Raw genomic sequence first — 19754 nt, forward strand, 5'->3', positions numbered from 1 at the left:
GTTTTGATGCTTGTAAGGGCAGTACTTTAATAGCCTGCCCACTTAACAAAAGACCAAGAATTACACGAAATATGAGTAAGAGAAATATATGCATGATATTCAAAAAGGTATACATAATTTTCAAGGGAGATAATTTAAATAAAATCTAATAGTTCTAGCTAACTACAAGGAAAGATATATCGACGAGGTATAATAATAGTAAGAACAGTTCCTAGAAGGAAGAGGTAAGGTGATCTCTCTCTCTCTCTCTCTCTCTCTCTCTCTCTCTCTCTCTCTGCAAGACGAATATCTTAATAGATTTTTCAGAGCTTATCAATTTTCAAATGACATTAGAATAGTGGTTGCTTTTGGGACCCAACGGATTATGAGTACGTCTAATATATATAATGATTATTATTATTATTATTATTATTATTATTATTATTATTATTATTATCTAAATATTAATTTACTTGTCCGTACGTCTAGTGTCACAAAAAAACCATCATTATTGTAAACATTAATTAATGAGAAACGAATTACCTCCCTTTATAGTCACTTTTTATCAGTTAAAATCATTAAAATCATTTCCTCCCGTCAAATTAATAAAAAAAAAAAAACATGGATATTCGTTTACCGTTTCAAATTGGCTATTTTATTTTATAATTTAAAAAAAAAAAAAGAAAAAAAAAAGGCATGTTACAGGAGACTATAAGTTTTTTTTATTATAGATTCTTTTTAAAATTTAAAAAAAAATGTGCAAGTGAATTGACATCTGTTCTTTTAGAATTTATATAAAAAAATTATTCAGAAAACAAAACAAAAAAAAACGTGTGTTGTGTTCTGGCCAGGAATAGTTGGGCGAAACGTTGTGAAACAACAATAAAAAAAAAAATGAGGATAATAGTCCGCAATAAATAAATGAATAAATAATACTCATCTACATTAAAAATACCAATTAATTATCCCCGAGTGGCTTCCGGGTCTTAATAAGTGGTGACCTCCATGTAAAAAAAAAAAAAAATTAAATATTAAAAATGTTTTGTTATCAAATTTCCTTCTTTTTTTTTTTTTTCAATTTTTCTTTCACAAAACTGGGGGGTGGTAATTTTTTCTTTCACAAAACTTTTTTTTTTCATTTTGTTCTTTCACAAAACTTTTTTTTTTCATTTTGTTCTTTCACAAAACTTTTTTTTTTCATTTTGTTCTTTCACAAAACTTTTTTTTTTTTCATTTTGTTCTTTCACAAAACTTTTTTTTTTCATTTTGTTCTTTCACAAAACTTTTTTTTTTTTCATTTTGTTCTTTCACAAAACTTTTTTTTTCATTTTGTTCTTTCACAAAACTTTTTTTTTTTTCATTTTGTTCTTTCACAAACCTTTTTTTTTTCATTTTGTTCTTTCACAAACCTTTTTTTTTTCATTTTGTTCTTTCACAAAACTTTTTTTTTTTTTTCATTTTGTTCTTTCACAAACCTTTTTTTTTTTCATTTTGTTCTTTCACAAAACTTTTCTTTTTTTTTCATTTTGTTCTTTCACAAAACTTTTTTTTTCATTTTGTTCTTTCACAAAACTTTTTTTTTCATTTTGTTCTTTCACAAACCTTTTTTTTTTCATTTTGTTCTTTCACAAAACTTTTTTTTTTTTTTCATTTTGTTCTTTCACAAACCTTTTTTTTTTTCATTTTGTTCTTTCACAAAACTTTTTTTTTTTTCATTTTGTTCTTTCACAAAACTTTTTTTTTCATTTTGTTCTTTCACAAAACTTTTTTTTTTTCATTTTGTTCTTTCACAAACCTTTTTTTTTTCATTTTGTTCTTTCACAAACCTTTTTTTTTTCATTTTGTTCTTTCACAAAACTTTTTTTTTTTTTTTCATTTTGTTCTTTCACAAAACTTTTTTTTTTTCATTTTGTTCTTTCACAAAACTTTTTTTTTCATTTTGTTCTTTCACAAACCTTTTTTTTTTTCATTTTGTTCTTTCACAAAACTTTTTTTTTTCATTTTGTTCTTTCACAAAACTTTTTTTTTTCATTTTGTTCTTTCACAAAACTTTTCTTTTTTTTTCATTTTGTTCTTTCACAAAACTTTTTTTTTCATTTTGTTCTTTCACAAAACTTTTTTTTTTTTCATTTTGTTCTTTCACAAAACTTTTTTTTTTTCATTTTGTTCTTTCACAAAACTTTTTTTTTTCATTTTGTTCTTTCACAAAACTTTTTTTTTTCATTTTGTTCTTTCACAAAACTTTTTTTTTCATTTTGTTCTTTCACAAAACTTTTTTTTTTTTCATTTTGTTCTTTCACAAAACTTTTTTTTTTCATTTTGTTCTTTCACAAAACTTCTTTTTTTTTCATTTTGTTCTTTCACAAAACTTTTTTTTTCTTTTCATTTTGTTCTTTCACAAAACTTTTTTTTTCATTTTGTTCTTTCACAAAACTTTTTTTTTTTTCATTTTGTTCTTTCACAAAACTTTTTTTTTTTTCATTTTGTTCTTTCACAAAACTTTTTTTTTTCATTTTGTTCTTTCACAAAACTTTTTTTTTTCATTTTGTTCTTTCACAAAACTTTTTTTTTTCATTTTGTTCTTTCACAAAACTTTTTTTTTTTTCATTTTGTTCTTTCACAAAACTTTTTTTTTTTTTCATTTTGTTCTTTCACAAAACTTTTTTTTTTTTCATTTTGTTCTTTCACAAAACTTTTTTTTTCATTTTGTTCTTTCACAAAACTTTTTTTTTTTTTCATTTTGTTCTTTCACAAAACTTTTTTTTTTTTTCATTTTGTTCTTTCACAAAACTTTTTTTTTCATTTTGTTCTTTCACAAAACTTTTTTTTTCATTTTGTTCTTTCACAAAACTTTTTTTTTCATTTTGTTCTTTCACAAAACTTTTTTTTTTCATTTTGTTCTTTCACAAAACTTTTTTTTTTCATTTTGTTCTTTCACAAAACTTTTTTTTTTTTTCATTTTGTTCTTTCAAAAAACTTTTTTTTTTTTCATTTTGTTCTTTCACAAAACTTTTTTTTTTTCATTTTGTTCTTTCACAAAACTTTTTTTTTCATTTTGTTCTTTCACAAAACTTTTTTTTTCATTTTGTTCTTTCACAAAACTTTTTTTTTTTTTTCATTTTGTTCTTTCACAAACCTTTTTTTTTTTCATTTTGTTCTTTCACAAACCTTTTTTTTTTCATTTTGTTCTTTCACAAAACTTTTTTTTTTTTATTTTGTTCTTTCACAAAACTTTTTTTTTTCATTTTGTTCTTTCACAAACCTTTTTTTTTCATTTTGTTCTTTCACAAAACTTTTTTTTTTTCATTTTGTTCTTTCACAAACCTTTTTTTTTTCATTTTGTTCTTTCACAAACCTTTTTTTTTTCATTTTGTTCTTTCACAAAACTTTTTTTTTTTTTCATTTTGTTCTTTCACAAAACTTTTTTTTTCATTTTGTTCTTTCACAAACCTTTTTTTTTTCATTTTGTTCTTTCACAAAACTTTTTTTTTCATTTTGTTCTTTCACAAAACTTTTTTTTTTCATTTTGTTCTTTCACAAAACTTTTCTTTTTTTTTCATTTTGTTCTTTCACAAAACTTTTTTTTCATTTTGTTCTTTCACAAAACTTTTTTTTTTTTCATTTTGTTCTTTCACAAAACTTTTTTTTTTTTTCATTTTGTTCTTTCACAAAACTTTTTTTTTTTCATTTTGTTCTTTCACAAAACTTTTTTTTTTCATTTTGTTCTTTCACAAAACTTTTTTTTTTCATTTTGTTCTTTCACAAAACTTTTTTTTTCATTTTGTTCTTTCACAAAACTTTTTTTTTTTTTCATTTTGTTCTTTCACAAAACTTATTTTTTTCATTTTGTTCTTTCACAAAACTTTTTTTTTTTTCATTTTGTTCTTTCACAAACCTTTTTTTTTTTTCATTTTGTTCTTTCACAAAACTTTTTTTTTTCATTTTGTTCTTTCACAAAACTTTTTTTTTTCATTTTGTTCTTTCACAAAACTTTTTTTTTTTTTCATTTTGTTCTTTCACAAAACTTTTTTTTTTCATTTTGTTCTTTCACAAAACTTTTTTTTTTCATTTTGTTCTTTCACAAAACTTTTTTTTTTCATTTTGTTCTTTCACAAAACTTTTTTTTTTTTCATTTTGTTCTTTCACAAAACTTTTTTTTTTTTTTCATTTTGTTCTTTCACAAAACTTTTTTTTTTTTCATTTTGTTCTTTCACAAAACTTTTTTTTTCATTTTGTTCTTTCACAAAACTTTTTTTTTCATTTTGTTCTTTCACAAAACTTTTTTTTTTCATTTTGTTCTTTCACAAAACTTTTTTTTTTCATTTTGTTCTTTCACAAAACTTTTTTTTTTCATTTTGTTCTTTCACAAAACTTTTTTTTTTTTTCATTTTGTTCTTTCAAAAAACTTTTTTTTTTTTCATTTTGTTCTTTCACAAAACTTTTTTTTTTCATTTTGTTCTTTCACAAAACTTTTTTTTTCATTTTGTTCTTTCACAAAACTTTTTTTTTCATTTTGTTCTTTCACAAAACTTTTTTTTTTTTCATTTTGTTCTTTCACAAACCTTTTTTTTTTTCATTTTGTTCTTTCACAAACCTTTTTTTTTCATTTTGTTCTTTCACAAACCTTTTTTTTTTCATTTTGTTCTTTCACAAAACTTTTTTTTTTTCATTTTGTTCTTTCACAAAACTTTTTTTTTTTCATTTTGTTCTTTCACAAAACTTTTTTTTTTTCATTTTGTTCTTTCACAAACCTTTTTTTTTTCATTTTGTTCTTTCACAAAACTTTTTTTTTTTTTCATTTTGTTCTTTCACAAACCTTTTTTTTTTCATTTTGTTCTTTCACAAACCTTTTTTTTTTCATTTTGTTCTTTCACAAAACTTTTTTTTTTTTTCATTTTGTTCTTTCACAAACCTTTTTTTTTTTCATTTTGTTCTTTCACAAACCTTTTTTTTTTTCATTTTGTTCTTTCACAAAACTTTTTTTTTCATTTTGTTCTTTCACAAACCTTTTTTTTTTTCATTTTGTTCTTTCACAAAACTTTTTTTTTTCATTTTGTTCTTTCACAAACCTTTTTTTTTTTTCATTTTGTTCTTTCACAAACCTTTTTTTTTTTCATTTTGTTCTTTCACAAAACTTTTTTTTTTTCATTTTGTTCTTTCACAAAACTTTTTTTTTTCATTTTGTTCTTTCACAAAACTTTTTTTTCATTTTGTTCTTTCACAAACCTTTTTTTTTCATTTTGTTCTTTCACAAAACTTTTTTTTTTCATTTTGTTCTTTCACAAACCTTTTTTTTTTCATTTTGTTCTTTCACAAAACTTTTTTTTTTTTCATTTTGTTCTTTCACAAACCTTTTTTTTTCATTTTGTTCTTTCACAAACCTTTTTTTTTTTCATTTTGTTCTTTCACAAAACTTTTTTTTTTTTTTCATTTTGTTCTTTCACAAACCTTTTTTTTTTTTCATTTTGTTCTTTCACAAACCTTTTTTTTTTTCATTTTGTTCTTTCACAAAACTTTTTTTTTCATTTTGTTCTTTCACAAACCTTTTTTTTTTTCATTTTGTTCTTTCACAAAACTTTTTTTTTTCATTTTGTTCTTTCACAAAACTTTTTTTTTTCATTTTGTTCTTTCACAAAACTTTCTTTTTTCATTTTGTTCTTTCACAAAACTTTTTTTTTTCATTTTTTCTTTCACAAAACTTTTTTTTTTTTCATTTTTACTTTCACAAAACTTTTTTTTTTTTCATTTTTTCTTTCACAAAACTTGTTTTTTTCATTTTGTTCTTTCACAAACTGTTTTTTTTTTTTTTTGTTTCTTTTTTCGGTAGTCATTGCTGCCTGTTGACTCTTCTATAGTACCAATGTTTCATTGTATTTAATTTTATATACAAACCTTTATATACGATCCATAAATATGATCCATAGATATGATCCATAAATATCCTTCTTGTTCTTCCTTCGTTAAAACAAATTTTATAAAGATGTTTTCTTCATTTAAATAAATGCGGACTATTATCCTCATCTTTTAATTGTTGTTTCATTACGTTTCGGCCAATTTTACCTCTGGCATTCGTTGGGTGTTTACCGCGACGAGATAGGAACTCTGAATCTCCTAACTGCACCTCCAGCAATTACTGCCTTCCATAGTTGTTGTCGTCTCACCACGTTTTGGCTAACTAAGCCTCTGGCCGGCTTTGGGTAGGATTGAAACCACTTTCTTCAAACAATGCTCACCTGGAACCGTAGAGATTCAACGTGTCTATCCACTGCGCTATGGGCCCTAAAATGTCGTGAGACAACAACAACTATGGAAGGCAGTGATTGCTAAGGATGCAGTTAGGAGATTCAGAATTCCTATCCCGTCACGGTAACATCTGACGAAGGCCAGAGGAATAGTTGGCCGAAACGTCGTGAAACAACAACTAAAAAGATGAGCATAATAATCCGCAGTAAATGGATGAATAAATAAACTCATCTCAATAAAAAATTCCAATTAATTAAATGATGTGTTGAATTTTTTAAATTTTTTAAATCAATTCTTTTTAACTTTGAAAGGTTAAAAAAGAATTTGTTTAAAAAAATTGTTTTAAATCCGTTATTCGTTTTATTTTATTTTTTTAGATTAGGTCCACCTCCACAATTTTCTTTTATATGACAACTTTTATAGGTTTTCGACTATGCTGACTACGAAAATTGCATTAAAATTTTGCAGAAATAATTAGTTATCAAGATATAAAAAGTTGTATTATGCATTGTATTTTTTGGCGGCCATCTTTTTTACGCGCGTGCAATGTCCAGTCATAGATGAGTAGATTTGCTTATGGCGCACACGTGTAAAAAATGGCCGCGAAAGAATACAATGCATAATACAACTTTTTATATCTCGATACCTACTTATTTCTGCAAAATTTCAATGCGATTTTCGTATTCAGCATAGTCGAAAACCTATAAAAGTCGTCATTTAAAGGAAAATTGTTGAGGTGGACCTAATCTGAAAATTTACCTTCGTTTTATTTTATTTTTTATTCATTTTATTTCTGTGTTTCCAAAAAATTTCAACTACCGTGGTATTTTCACAGGTTCTGCTAGTCATTAATATTTATATATTCACTTAATTATTATATCAACGAATGAATCTATTTTGCCCTTAACTTATCAGAAGCAATAGCAACTATCAATCCACCAAAAGGAAATAAAATGCGTTCGGGCATGATTAAAACATTCGAAAATTGGAAGAGAAGCTGAAATTACCTTATTGGATTGGTAAATTGATTGGTGCTATTTTTTCTGATGAGTTAAGGGCAAAATAGATTCATTGATTGATATAATAATTAATTGAATGATTTTGTGCTATGAAACAGATACGGTCAAGAACTGTAAGTGTCAACTGAATTAAAGGAATAAATTGTAAGATGGTCAACATCATGAAATTTCGAATCTAGATTTTTTATCTTCTCATATGCTCTGTAATTACATTGAGCTTTTTAAATAAGGATTGCTATATATAAAAATGACATAATTGAATAAAGAATATTTCAAAAGAAATATATATATATATATATATATATATATATATAATGTGCAAAGATAAATATGAAAACCTATCGTCGGGGTAAAAGTAAACTTAAGCAACTATATATATATATATATATATATATATATATATATATATATATATATATATATATATATAAAACAGATACTATAAAATAATAATATATATATAAATAAAATAAGATACTATAAAATAATAATATATATATATATATATATATATAAAATAAGATACTATAAAATAATATATATATATATATATATAAAATAAGATACTATAAAATAATAATATATATATAATATATACTATAAAATGATAATATATATAATATCTACTATAAAATTATAATATATATAATATATACTATAAAATAATATATATATAATATCTACTATAAAATAATATATATATATAATATCTACTATAAAATTATAATATATATAATATATACTATAAAATAATATATATATAATATATACTATAAAATAATATATATATAATATATACTATAAAATAATATATATATAATATATACAAAAAAATAATATATATATAATATATACTATAAACTAATATATATATTATATACTATGAACTAATATATATATAATATACGCTATAAAATAATATATATATAATATAAACTATAAAATAATATATATATATATATAATATATACTATAAAATAATATATATATATATAATATATACTATAAAATAATATATAATATATACTATAAACTAATATATATATATAATATATACTATAAAATAATATATATATAATATATACTATAAAATAATATATAATATATACTATAAAATAATATATACAATATACTATAAAATAATATATATTTACTATAAAATAATATATATTTACTATAAAATAATATATATATATAATATACTATAAAATATATATATAATATATACTATAAAATAATATATATATATAATATATACTATAAAATAATATATATATATAATATATACTATAAAATGATTATATATATAATATATACTATAAAATGATTATATATATATATAATATATACCATAAAATGATTATATAAATAATATATATATAATATATATACTATAAAATGATTATATATATAATATATATATATATACTATAAAATGATTATATATATAATATATATATATATACTATAAAATGATTATATATATAATATATATATATACTATAAAATGATTATATATATAATATATATATATACTATAAAATGATTATATAAATAATATATATATAATATATACTATAAAATGATTATATATATAATATATATATAATATATACTATAAAATGATTATATATATAATATATATATAATATATACTATAAAATGATTATATATATAATATATATATAATATATACTATAAAATGATTATATATTTAATATATATATATACTATAAAATGATTATATATATAATATATATATACTATAAAATGATTATATATATAATATATATATACTATAAAATGATTATATATATAATATATATATATATAATATATATATATATATACTATAAAATGATTATATATATATATATATATATAATATATATATATATACTATAAAATGATTATATATATAATATATATATAATATATACCATAAAATGATTATATATATAATATATATATACTATAAAATGATTATATATATAATATATACTATAAAATGATTATATATATAATATATACTATAAAATAATATATATATATATAATAAGATACTGTCAAGAATTAAAGGAATAAATTGCAAGATGGTCAACATCACGAAATTTGCAATATAGACTTTTGTCACTGATTTATTATATATTAAGGTTACACGTTTTTGAATGCATCAACTCCCACTGATGAGACCAGTTGAACATATCCTTATTTTATATTTATTTTGGTGGAAACGATTCGTTTGGGAATAAATAATAAAGAAAATAATTTTAAGATATATGCTTTGCACACGGACTGTTTCTCTCTTTTATACTGATAAGAATTTTCCCTTTCATTCCTGGACAACGCTAGTATCGCATAACTGTACACTCAGATTGAGTACAAAAAGTTTGACTTGTCTCTTTTCATTCGCGTATAGTTTTTCTTGTTATTATCAAGCACTCATAGATGACAGCACTCCGCCAGAAAAACGAGATACCCATAAAGAATGTAATGTGAAGAAAATTTGGCAGAACAAAATAGTATTAGTATTATAAAGAGAAAAAAAAGACTTTCACTGAAATTTTTTTATTATTTTTTTATCCGATCTTTGTTGCTTTTTTTTTTTTTTTGCTTTTCTTTTGCTCTTTTATTTCCTCGACTTTCTTCACATCTTTTCTGAAGATTTCTGGATTATCTCCCCTTGCCATCTGCTGGTTTCATCTTTCGTTCTTAGGATTGGAAGTTTTTAGTTTCATTCGAATGGGGAGTAGTCGAGAGTGTATGTGATGAACCATTTCAAAATGGTAGCCAAGACGTTTATTTTCTGGCATTGTCTCCTCCAATTTATCCGATTCCAGTCTATTCTTGCACTAATAGCTGTATTGAAACTGAATAAGATTCCTTCTGCAGATTCTTTCTTTAATACAATGTAAGAACATCTTCCATTACAATTCATTATAAAAGCATATATATATATATATATATATATATACTTCATTTAATCACATAAATGAATATACGAAAATAAAATTTTATGTGTAAATGTTCAGTATTTACTTCAACAGTGCTCAATACATAGGTAGAGCTAGGTAGTAAGTTATAAAAATATATATGGCAATTAAGTTACACAGACTATTCCACGTTTCATTCTCGTGAGAATTTGTCAGGCTTATTCTGGCAGGATAAGCCTGACGAATTCTCACGAGAATAAAACGCGGAATATTCTGTGTAGCTTAATTGCCATATATATTTTTATAACGTATGATGCTTGTGTGGTTCCAATGAGAAAAAAAGTGTATATTTAAGAGAGTGAAGCCATCAACAATTGTAGGTTTTTCAGACTTTTATCATTTTTTAAAAATATTTTTAAATATTTTTATAACGCGTTTCAAGCCTTGTTTAACTCGCTTCAGATATTTTTTATATAAACACAATCGGTGCTAGCAGAAATAAAATGTTTTCCAAAAAGAAATTCCATAAAATGTTTACTAAAAAAAAAAAAATTTATTTAAAAATATCTGAAGAGAACTAAACAAGGCTTGAAACGCGTTAAAAAAAAAATATTTAAAAATATTTAAAAATGAAAAAAGTCTGAAAAACCTACAATTGTTGATAGCTACACTGTTCTCTCTCTCTCTCTCTCTCTCTCTCTCTCTCTATATATATATATATATATATATATATATATATATATATATATATATATATATATATATATATATGAGTGTGTGTGTTATCTGAGAACACTTTGAACACTTTTAGAAAAACAAAAGATAAAACTGTTGCATCGTATAAATTTACAATTTCTAGTAACAAAGAAATATAATATTAGATCTTGCCTTTTTTCTGTTGTTCTTGGCCTTCGGGCCGGGATCAAAGTTTTGCAGATGCTGCACTTAAGATAATTTGTACCAGTCATTGGAGAGGAAACCCTATATACTGGGACAATTATTATTTTTGGTCACAACCAGAGTGCCCCCTTTTTACCCTACTTTTAGGTGAGCTGGTTTTCCCCCACATTAAAAAGGGCCTTGTCCTAATTTGCTTTCGTTTTATTTTGTATATATCATTCTTTTGCTTTATATCACCGACTGAATTCGAGTTCGAAAGCAACTGCAAGTTTTTGATCCTTTGGTCTTTATGTCCTTTAATTTCTTGGTTTCGTTGAGTACACTTGTTCTTTCAGCCAACCTCAGAGAAAAAAAGTGACAAGAGGTTAAATTAGTACAAACTGCGACGATCCATCCATCTTCTGTGGAATTGGGCATTCAGCTATTCACGAACAACAATAGAAATACTTCACTATGTTGAGAAATTTGACCAATTATTAATGCTTGAAAATTTGCTTTTTATGCAAGATGCAGTTCCTTCACAAGGGCGAATTTCTGAAGTTATGATTACCATTCCGCAACAGTTGCTTGCAAAATCTGGTCGACTGGAAAAGCTATTAGCGAATGAAGGCACTTGTATTGAATTTTGTTAAATGTTAAGCCATTATGTTGAACAAAGATGGCGGTAGTAAATAAAATCGGCGAAGAATCAATGCAGTCACGATCTCGAGTGTTTAGAATAAAGATGGCGGAATTAGATCGGCAAAGAATCAATGCAGTCACGTTCATCAGTGGTTCAGTCATTCAAGATGGAGGTTGACAGCAAAATGACTTGAATCCAAAATTCAATATTTTTATAATGATTTCGGAGGCTTCTCATTGGTTGATTATCCTAACTGTAGTTATAAATAAGATCGTCCATAGTATTGGGATCATATCTTTATTAGTACTCAAAAGCATTTTAATACCCCCACCTCTTTTTAATATAACGAAAATGTCTTTTCGGACTTAATTTGGTTTGATAGTGTTAAAAAAAAAAAAAAAAAAAATTTTTTTTTTTTTTTTTAAATTTTGCCTTATGTTTTTTTCTCATATTCATTAAATTTTTTTCTCATATTCATTAAATTTTTTCTCCTCAAATTCATTAAATTTTTTTCTCATATTCATTAAAAAAATTTTCTCATATTCATTAAATTTTTTCTCATATTCATTAAATTTTTTTCTCACGTTCTTGTATAAATTATATCACAAAAATAAATTGTATATATTTTTAATTAGGCAGTTATTATCAATCTCTTAGTAGATTAATTGTTCCCATATTGTATTAAATTCTATTCTAGGTATGCTTAGTGAGTGATCATTGTTAAGATTTTTTTTGCCATTTATTTTATAAACACGGTACTTTCGATTATACACAACAGTGAATTTTTACAATGAATATCAACCGTATTATTTTAATTGTTTTGTGACATGGTGTTTTATTTTTTCCCCTATTGCAGTTTGGCCTGGAGAACATCCCAGAGAGCTGGAGAAAGAAGACACTTCTCATTGATGAAATCATGGCCCTCTGCAACAAACTAGTTACTATCCAGGTTTAAAAATGTAAGTGTTAACTGTATATATCATCAACATATTCGGTTTAACGCCTGTTTTGGATGCTGACATGTGGTGGACGGCTTTTAGAAGTTGACTTCCAAACTAACCTATTTCTGACCAGTCTTTATTATCCATCAGGTGCATTTATATCACTTCCTTCATGTTTTCCTTGAACTGAACCTGCTACCTCAACTGTTTTACCTCTACTATACCAAGACCTTTCATGCATTTTTTCAGCATGGCCATACCATAGAAGTCTTTTTTTCTACATACACCTTCCTTTGATGTCATCAGAAACAAACCTCTCTTTAAGACTCACATTACACATCCATTGTATCATTTTTATACTATTTCTCTCTATGCAACGCATGTCCTCAACCTTCATGGTACAGATTTCACTGACATATGTCATCACACTGAACAGATCCCTGATACACTTTCCCCTTGGTCGAAAGTGGTAATGCCCAGCTGGTTAGTAATGATCAAAACTCCCTATATAATCTATATATATAAAAGCGGAAATGTATGTATGTATGTTTGTGTGTCTGCTAAAAACTTTCGTCTGACAGAACAAAAATTCACAAACTCGGGATCATATTGAAGGTCCATCCTTCGCTCGAAAAATTGGCCAAAAATGTTCATTTTTTTCACCCCGAAATCGAGAATTTTCGACAGGGGGGGGGGTCAACAAAAACGGTCCTCTAGTGACGACGACCGGTTCTATGCATGTGTCGGATAACGTCATGACCTGATTTACTTTAAATAGTTGAAAAACTGACTAAATTTCATGTACGTCACGTTAGCTAAGTTGGTTAGTGCGTTGGTTCATTATCTAAACGTTTTGGGTTCGAATCGTGGTGTGAGATGTCTTTCTTTTTTTTTTCTTTTTCGATTTTTTAAATTTAAATAGTGAACCAGTGTTATTTAAGCCATTTTTCACTTCACTTTTTTTTCTTTTTTTTTTTTTACTTTGCTTATCCACCCCCGGCCACACACCCCAAAACACCCGGGTACCCACCGATTTTTTTTATTTTAATATTGAAATAGGCTTATTTAAGCCATTTTTCACATGTTCTTTCGATTTTTACATTTAACATTGTTCGTTTGCCTTACGTTAGTTTTTTTGTGTTTTTTTTCGATGTTTTGACGTTGTTTTCTTCGCTTATAACAAACAAACCCGGTCATTTACCTCATTTGCTGAATAGCTATTGCTCTACGACTTCCGTGCGGGCACCTGTCAATTTGGTTCTTACTTAAATAAATTCAAACATCTTTCAGTAACCCATTCTGGCTGGCCGATTTTATTTTCAAACTTCGCCTCAGGGCTTCGGGTTCGATCCTACCCCCCACTCCGGGTTCTTTTTTATTTAACAGCACACACACACCTCCAAACACCTCCCCCGCTAGTATAATATAAAGCTGAATGTCTGTGTGTGTGTCGGGTCACGAATAGGCTCTTATATGGTTGACTATTTTAAAAAACTGATTGCATATAATGATAGAAGATGTATCGAGACACAGGAATGGGTATGTTTGATCTGGCAGAACGGTGGTTCATTAAAATTGTGGGGTCTGCGTTCGCGCCTGGTCCACAAAGTATGGAAATAAAAAAAATTTAAAAAAACGTTTACAAGTGTTTTTGATATAGATGTACATAAGAATACTTTGATAAGTATGTTTTAACTTAAGTAAGGATGGTATAATAAAATTGTGGGGTGTGCGTTTGCGCCTGGACTCCATAGAATGGAAATAGGCACAGACTTAATAAAGACTTTTCATATCTATCTGCGTAAGTATACTTTAATAATTATGTTTCAGTTTGAAGAAATATGGTATAATAAAATTATGGGTTGTTCGTTCGCACCTGACCTCCATAGAATGGAAATATGTCACAAAGTTTAACAAGGTCTTTTAATATAGAACCACAGAATATTGTGATAAGTGTTTCAGTGTGAACAGGTATGGTATAATAAATTATGGGGTTTATCTTTTTTATTTTTGCTTTCATCATATTTTGCTTTGTTTTTTTCAACCCAAATTTACAACCCTTTCTTTTCATAACGTATCATACTTTCATAAATCAGAGTCCATTTTCTGTAGGCTGTTTTTGAACCCAAGTCAACGACGGGTACTTTTGCTAGTATATATATATATAAGTTTAGTAGTTATATTTAAATTCTGAAAAAAACAACAACATATAGACACATATTCGAATTAAGAATTTATTGTTTGACAAAAGGAATATATAGAAGGGGTTATGTTGATTTTCTTAATCCATGAATTTTCAATAAAGGCTCATATCATCGGAGGAAATGAAATGCGGTTAGCAAAATGTTCAGCTGTGAATAGACAGTAATTTTGCTTTTCAGCACAAATATTGAAAATAGGTTTTTAAGTGGTGAATGATAATTATATGGAATTATAGGAAAAAGGAATTTGATACAACCTGGGTATTCCATTATCGGAAGGAGTACAATGTTCTCCGGGGTTATAAATCCAGGTAGGCAGAATATTGGTCTAGGGGAGAAGGCAGTAGTCCCATATAACAAAAAAGCTTGGTTGCTCCTTATTGATTTTCCGAAAGGTATACAGGGCAGCCGTATTCGTTGGTGCGTTAAGAGTGTAGGATCGCCCTGAAAGTATTACTTCAACTAATGTATATCAGGATCTTTCATCTGATTTCTAATCAGTGTCTTATCTCGATTATATATATATATATATATATATATATATATATATATATATATATATATATATATATATATATATATAATTGTAGGATTTATAGTTAAATTCTGTGAAGTAAAAATATAGAATTTTTAGACAAAAAATTTATTCAGGGCGGTGTTTTCCGTGTTAGAAGCGTTGTTTGAATTTGAATTTTAAATTGAAATACGTCTGAAAGCCGAATTATAACGCAATATTATGAAAATAAACAAGCATTTACTTGTTTAAAATTAATATATTTCGGAGTTATACTCCTTCATCAGAATTTTATATATTTTTTCCTCGCCATGATGTTAAATTGAAGAAAGAAAAACAGTTAATGTCTTCCGGGGAAATGTATTTAGCAAAATAATCATTATGAATGATCATAAATTTTGTTATTTAGCAAATATTTTGAAAATTAGAGTTAAAAATACATTTTGTTGAAGAACATAGATAAGGACATCAATTTAAGGTGATCCAATGTGAGAATTGGATTAATCAAGAAAAGAATATCTATTCAGAGATACACGATTCGAATGGTGTCCCGAGAATAGTGATAAAGACTTGTTTTATATTCCATACTGGTTAATAATTCTAATATCGAAAGCTATGTCAAAAATTATAGAATCATATATATATATATATATATATATATATATATATATATATATATATATATATATATTATGGATTACAATAGAAAAATGCGAGCATGAAAAGTAATATGGTTAAGCTTAAACATGGAAAAGTAAAGGACTAGTTGTTAAAATTGGAAAAGGAAAGGACAAGATATTCAAGTAAAAAAATATAATAAATTTATAACTTAATATATATATATATATATATATATTTATAATGTATGTATATATGTATGTGTATATGTATGTATGTGTGTATATATATATGTATATATATGTATGTGTATATATATATATATATGTGTGTGTATATATATATGTGTGTGTGTATATATATATATCTATATATATATATATATATATATATATTACAATAGAAAAATGTGAGCATGCAACGTAATGTGGTTAAGCTGAAACATAGAAAAGTAAAGGACTAGTTGTTAAAACTGGAAAAGAAAAGGACAAGATATTCTAGTAAAAATATAATAAATTTATAACTTAAAACATTGCAGCATTAAAAATTGATTACATAATGCTATAAATTGAATTTAAAAAATTAAATCTGAATGCTGCAATATTTTAAGTTATAAATTTATTACATTTTTTTTACTAGAATATCTTGTCCTTTTCTTTTCCAGTTTTAACAACTAGTCCTTTACTTTTGCATGCTTAAGCTTAACCATATTACTTTTTATGTTCGCATTTTTCTATTGTAATCCATAATTTTTCTAGGCTTCCAATAAATTCACTTGTTCTTTGTTTCATTTCAGTCTTTTATTTTGTTTTTTTTTGCCCCTATAACTACATATATAATAACAATGTATGGCACTCGTCTGCTTTCAATAAAATCCTTCCAATTATCTCCCTTTCGTGCTTTCATTCTGTTTCATTTGTTACTTCTCTTTTCACGACCACAGTGAATTAGTAACAACACTAGTCGCTGAAGCGTGGTTGCTATGGAAACCATTCATAAAAGCGTCGCTCACCTCCTTATATATATTTACGATTTTGAACACCATTAAATTCATCACAATTTTTGTTTTACTGAACGAAAATTGAAAATCTTTTTTTTTTTCACAATATAGCTGGGAAGATGATCTATAAACTGTAATAATTGTTTGGAATTTGGTCTAAAAATGAGTGAACGGTGAAGCTTGAAAACGACTAAAACTGCCACTTAACCATATATTCAAACACGGTAGTGTTTGAATTTTATATATATATATATATATATACATACATACATTTCGGCAGATGAAATTTTAGTTATTATTAACTACAGATTGAAATATTGTCAAATATTTATTGAGCACACTGGATTTTTTATTGTACAAATATACTACTCTTTCGCTCTCTCTCACTCTCTTTCTCATAATATATATAATATATATATATATATATATATATATATATATAGGAAAATAAATGTTTTACCCAATATAATCGTAGATAAACTTCAATTTAATATAAACATTAATATCTATATATTAATGAATTAATCCCAACCAAATAAAAACAGCTCAATACGGACACAATAGACAGTAGAGTTTCTTATAGTAAGGACTTGGAAAATTGTTTTTGGAGTATTCATTCTGTCGAATACAAAATTTAGTTGTAAATTTTAATTTACAGTTTTAAATTCTTTTATTTTCCCCTATGAATTCAAAGTTTTCCCCTATGAATTCAAAATTTATTTTCCCCTATGAATTTAAAATAGAAAGGAAGAAACAAAATGCTCAACGATTCGTCTGTTTTTTTTTTAATTTTAACATGCGTCTAACATATCCGTTGAGTTAAGATATGCTCGTAATAAAAGAAAAGAAGGAATTAAAATGATTAAAATAAGTAGCCGTTAACCAAAACAGAAGCCATTACATTATTAAACGCCCAATTTCTTTTTATTGATTTGAACAGTTCGTTTACTTACGATTCAGATAACAGGGCTTCACATCAGTAAGCGAGTCCTATATGAATAAAATGCTGTCGAGAGGTTGGCACCGAAACTGTGCATATTCTCTTCTGATGACCTGGCATTATCTGGAAACCAAAGTATAATACACTACAATTAAAAAGTCTACAAACTAATTTATGAATGAAATAACTACAATAAGAAGGCGACAGAATTATCGATATTTCTATACTCTACATCAAAAGGAATTACTTCACATTTGTAAACAGCTGTAAAAGATAATTTCAAACCTACACTCTTGAATAAAACCTACGGAACAGACGAATCGTCGAGTATTTTGTTTTATTATCTACTAGCGGGGGAGGGGGGTACCCGGCGTTGCCCGGGTGTTTGTAGGTGTGTGTATGAGGGGGGGGTAATTAATAATCCTGCTTAAATATTATAAAAAAGACGATGTAAAAAAAAAAATCCAAAACGGAAAAAAATGGCATAAATAAACCTGTGTGTGGGGGGGGGGGAAGGGGTAAACTAAAGAATAAGCGAAGTAATAAAAAAAAACGTTTGGTCGGGAGGAGGGATTGAACCCGGAAGCTTTGACGTGGAGGTGGAAACCAATGCCAAGTACTTAACGGTCTCGACCACGAGTGAGAGTAATTGATTAGCGTGTTAAGTTAAAGCTTATAAAGTTAAAAGAGGTTTGATTGACAGGACGACGCTAAATGAGGTCATCGTACGATCGTTATTTTTAGTTTTCACTTCACTCCAGATGATGGTGGGAAAGGGGGAAAGCAGAGCAAAAGCCGAGAAGCCAACGTTTTTCACTATATTTGCGCGAATCTCATAAAAATCGACGTAAATAAATCTATACGCTACGCGCTTTTCTAATTTCTAGATATTATAATATAGGACGTATATACACAGTTTTAAGCGATAGTAACAACCCCGGGAACACGTGCGAAAGAAGCCTTTTGAAGACATACACGAAATGATCACACACATTTTGCCTTTTATATATATATAGACTAGCGGGGGGTACCCGGCGATGCCAGGGTGTCTTGAGGGAAATCAAAACTCCGGGGGGGGGGATTAAATAATAATAAAATATGTTTTGGTAGGTTAGTATGAGAATCGAACCCGTACCCTTGAGTTGGAAATTAATGTGTGAAAAAAAAACCGTGCTACGTTACCCATTGTGCCACACCGACAGACAACATTAAGCAGGTTATTTAACTATAAAAAGAGGCGTGCGCAATAAAAGTTAACTCTGCTGCTTCCATTTGACCTAATTAAGAAGGTCAAATAGAAGTCACACAGCGTTTGGGTTTGTTTACCCAAATTTAACTGCTTCTTCCCCCAACAGATGTTGGGGAGGGGGGAAGCAGCTCCCAATTGTCCAGAACTGTCTGATCAAAGCTGATTTTCCCGGCGCAATGCCGAGAAGGTATTTATTTGCTCCCCCACCGAGCAATTTAGGCACAAGGTCGATTTTTAATGTGAGGAGTGAAGGGGAAATGGGACCAACTCCCCGGGGAGTAGGGGAGCTGGATAGTGACAATTGGTATGAAGGGTTCTCTACATTGACCAAGGTCTTATATGTGGGGTCGCCCCCCACATATGGTCTTTGCTTGCAGTATCTGCAGGAACAGATGGTATTTATTTGCTCCCCCACCGAGCAAATTAGGCACAAGGCCGATTTTTAATGTGAGGAGTGAAGGGAGGGGGAAGGGAAAAAGGGGACCAGCTCCCGAGAGGTGGGAAATGGGAGCTGGTTAAAGGTCAGGCATGTGGGGTTTCCCCCACATCTGGTCTTTGCTAGTCATAGCAGTCCTAGCTTGCAGTATCTGCAGGA

The 19754-nt window shown here is 26.7% G+C and overlaps 1 protein-coding gene across 2 annotated transcripts in view; it reads left to right on the forward strand.

Moving 5' to 3' along the window:
• The window catches only part of LOC145252784 (crystallin J1A-like), a 624153-nt gene that overhangs the window by 542769 nt on the left and 61630 nt on the right, over positions 1 to 19754 (forward strand). For both annotated transcript variants that reach the window (XM_080112726.1, XM_080112727.1), the window contains one exon: positions 12553 to 12655. The gene's annotated coding sequence lies outside the window, so the exon portion shown is untranslated. The remainder of the gene's footprint in view (positions 1 to 12552; positions 12656 to 19754) is intronic.

The sequence above is a fragment of the Euprymna scolopes genome, chromosome 29 (genome assembly GCF_053919585.1).
Source record: "Euprymna scolopes isolate OS-2025 chromosome 29, ASM5391958v1, whole genome shotgun sequence".
Classification (NCBI taxonomy): Eukaryota; Metazoa; Mollusca; class Cephalopoda; order Sepiida; family Sepiolidae; genus Euprymna; species Euprymna scolopes.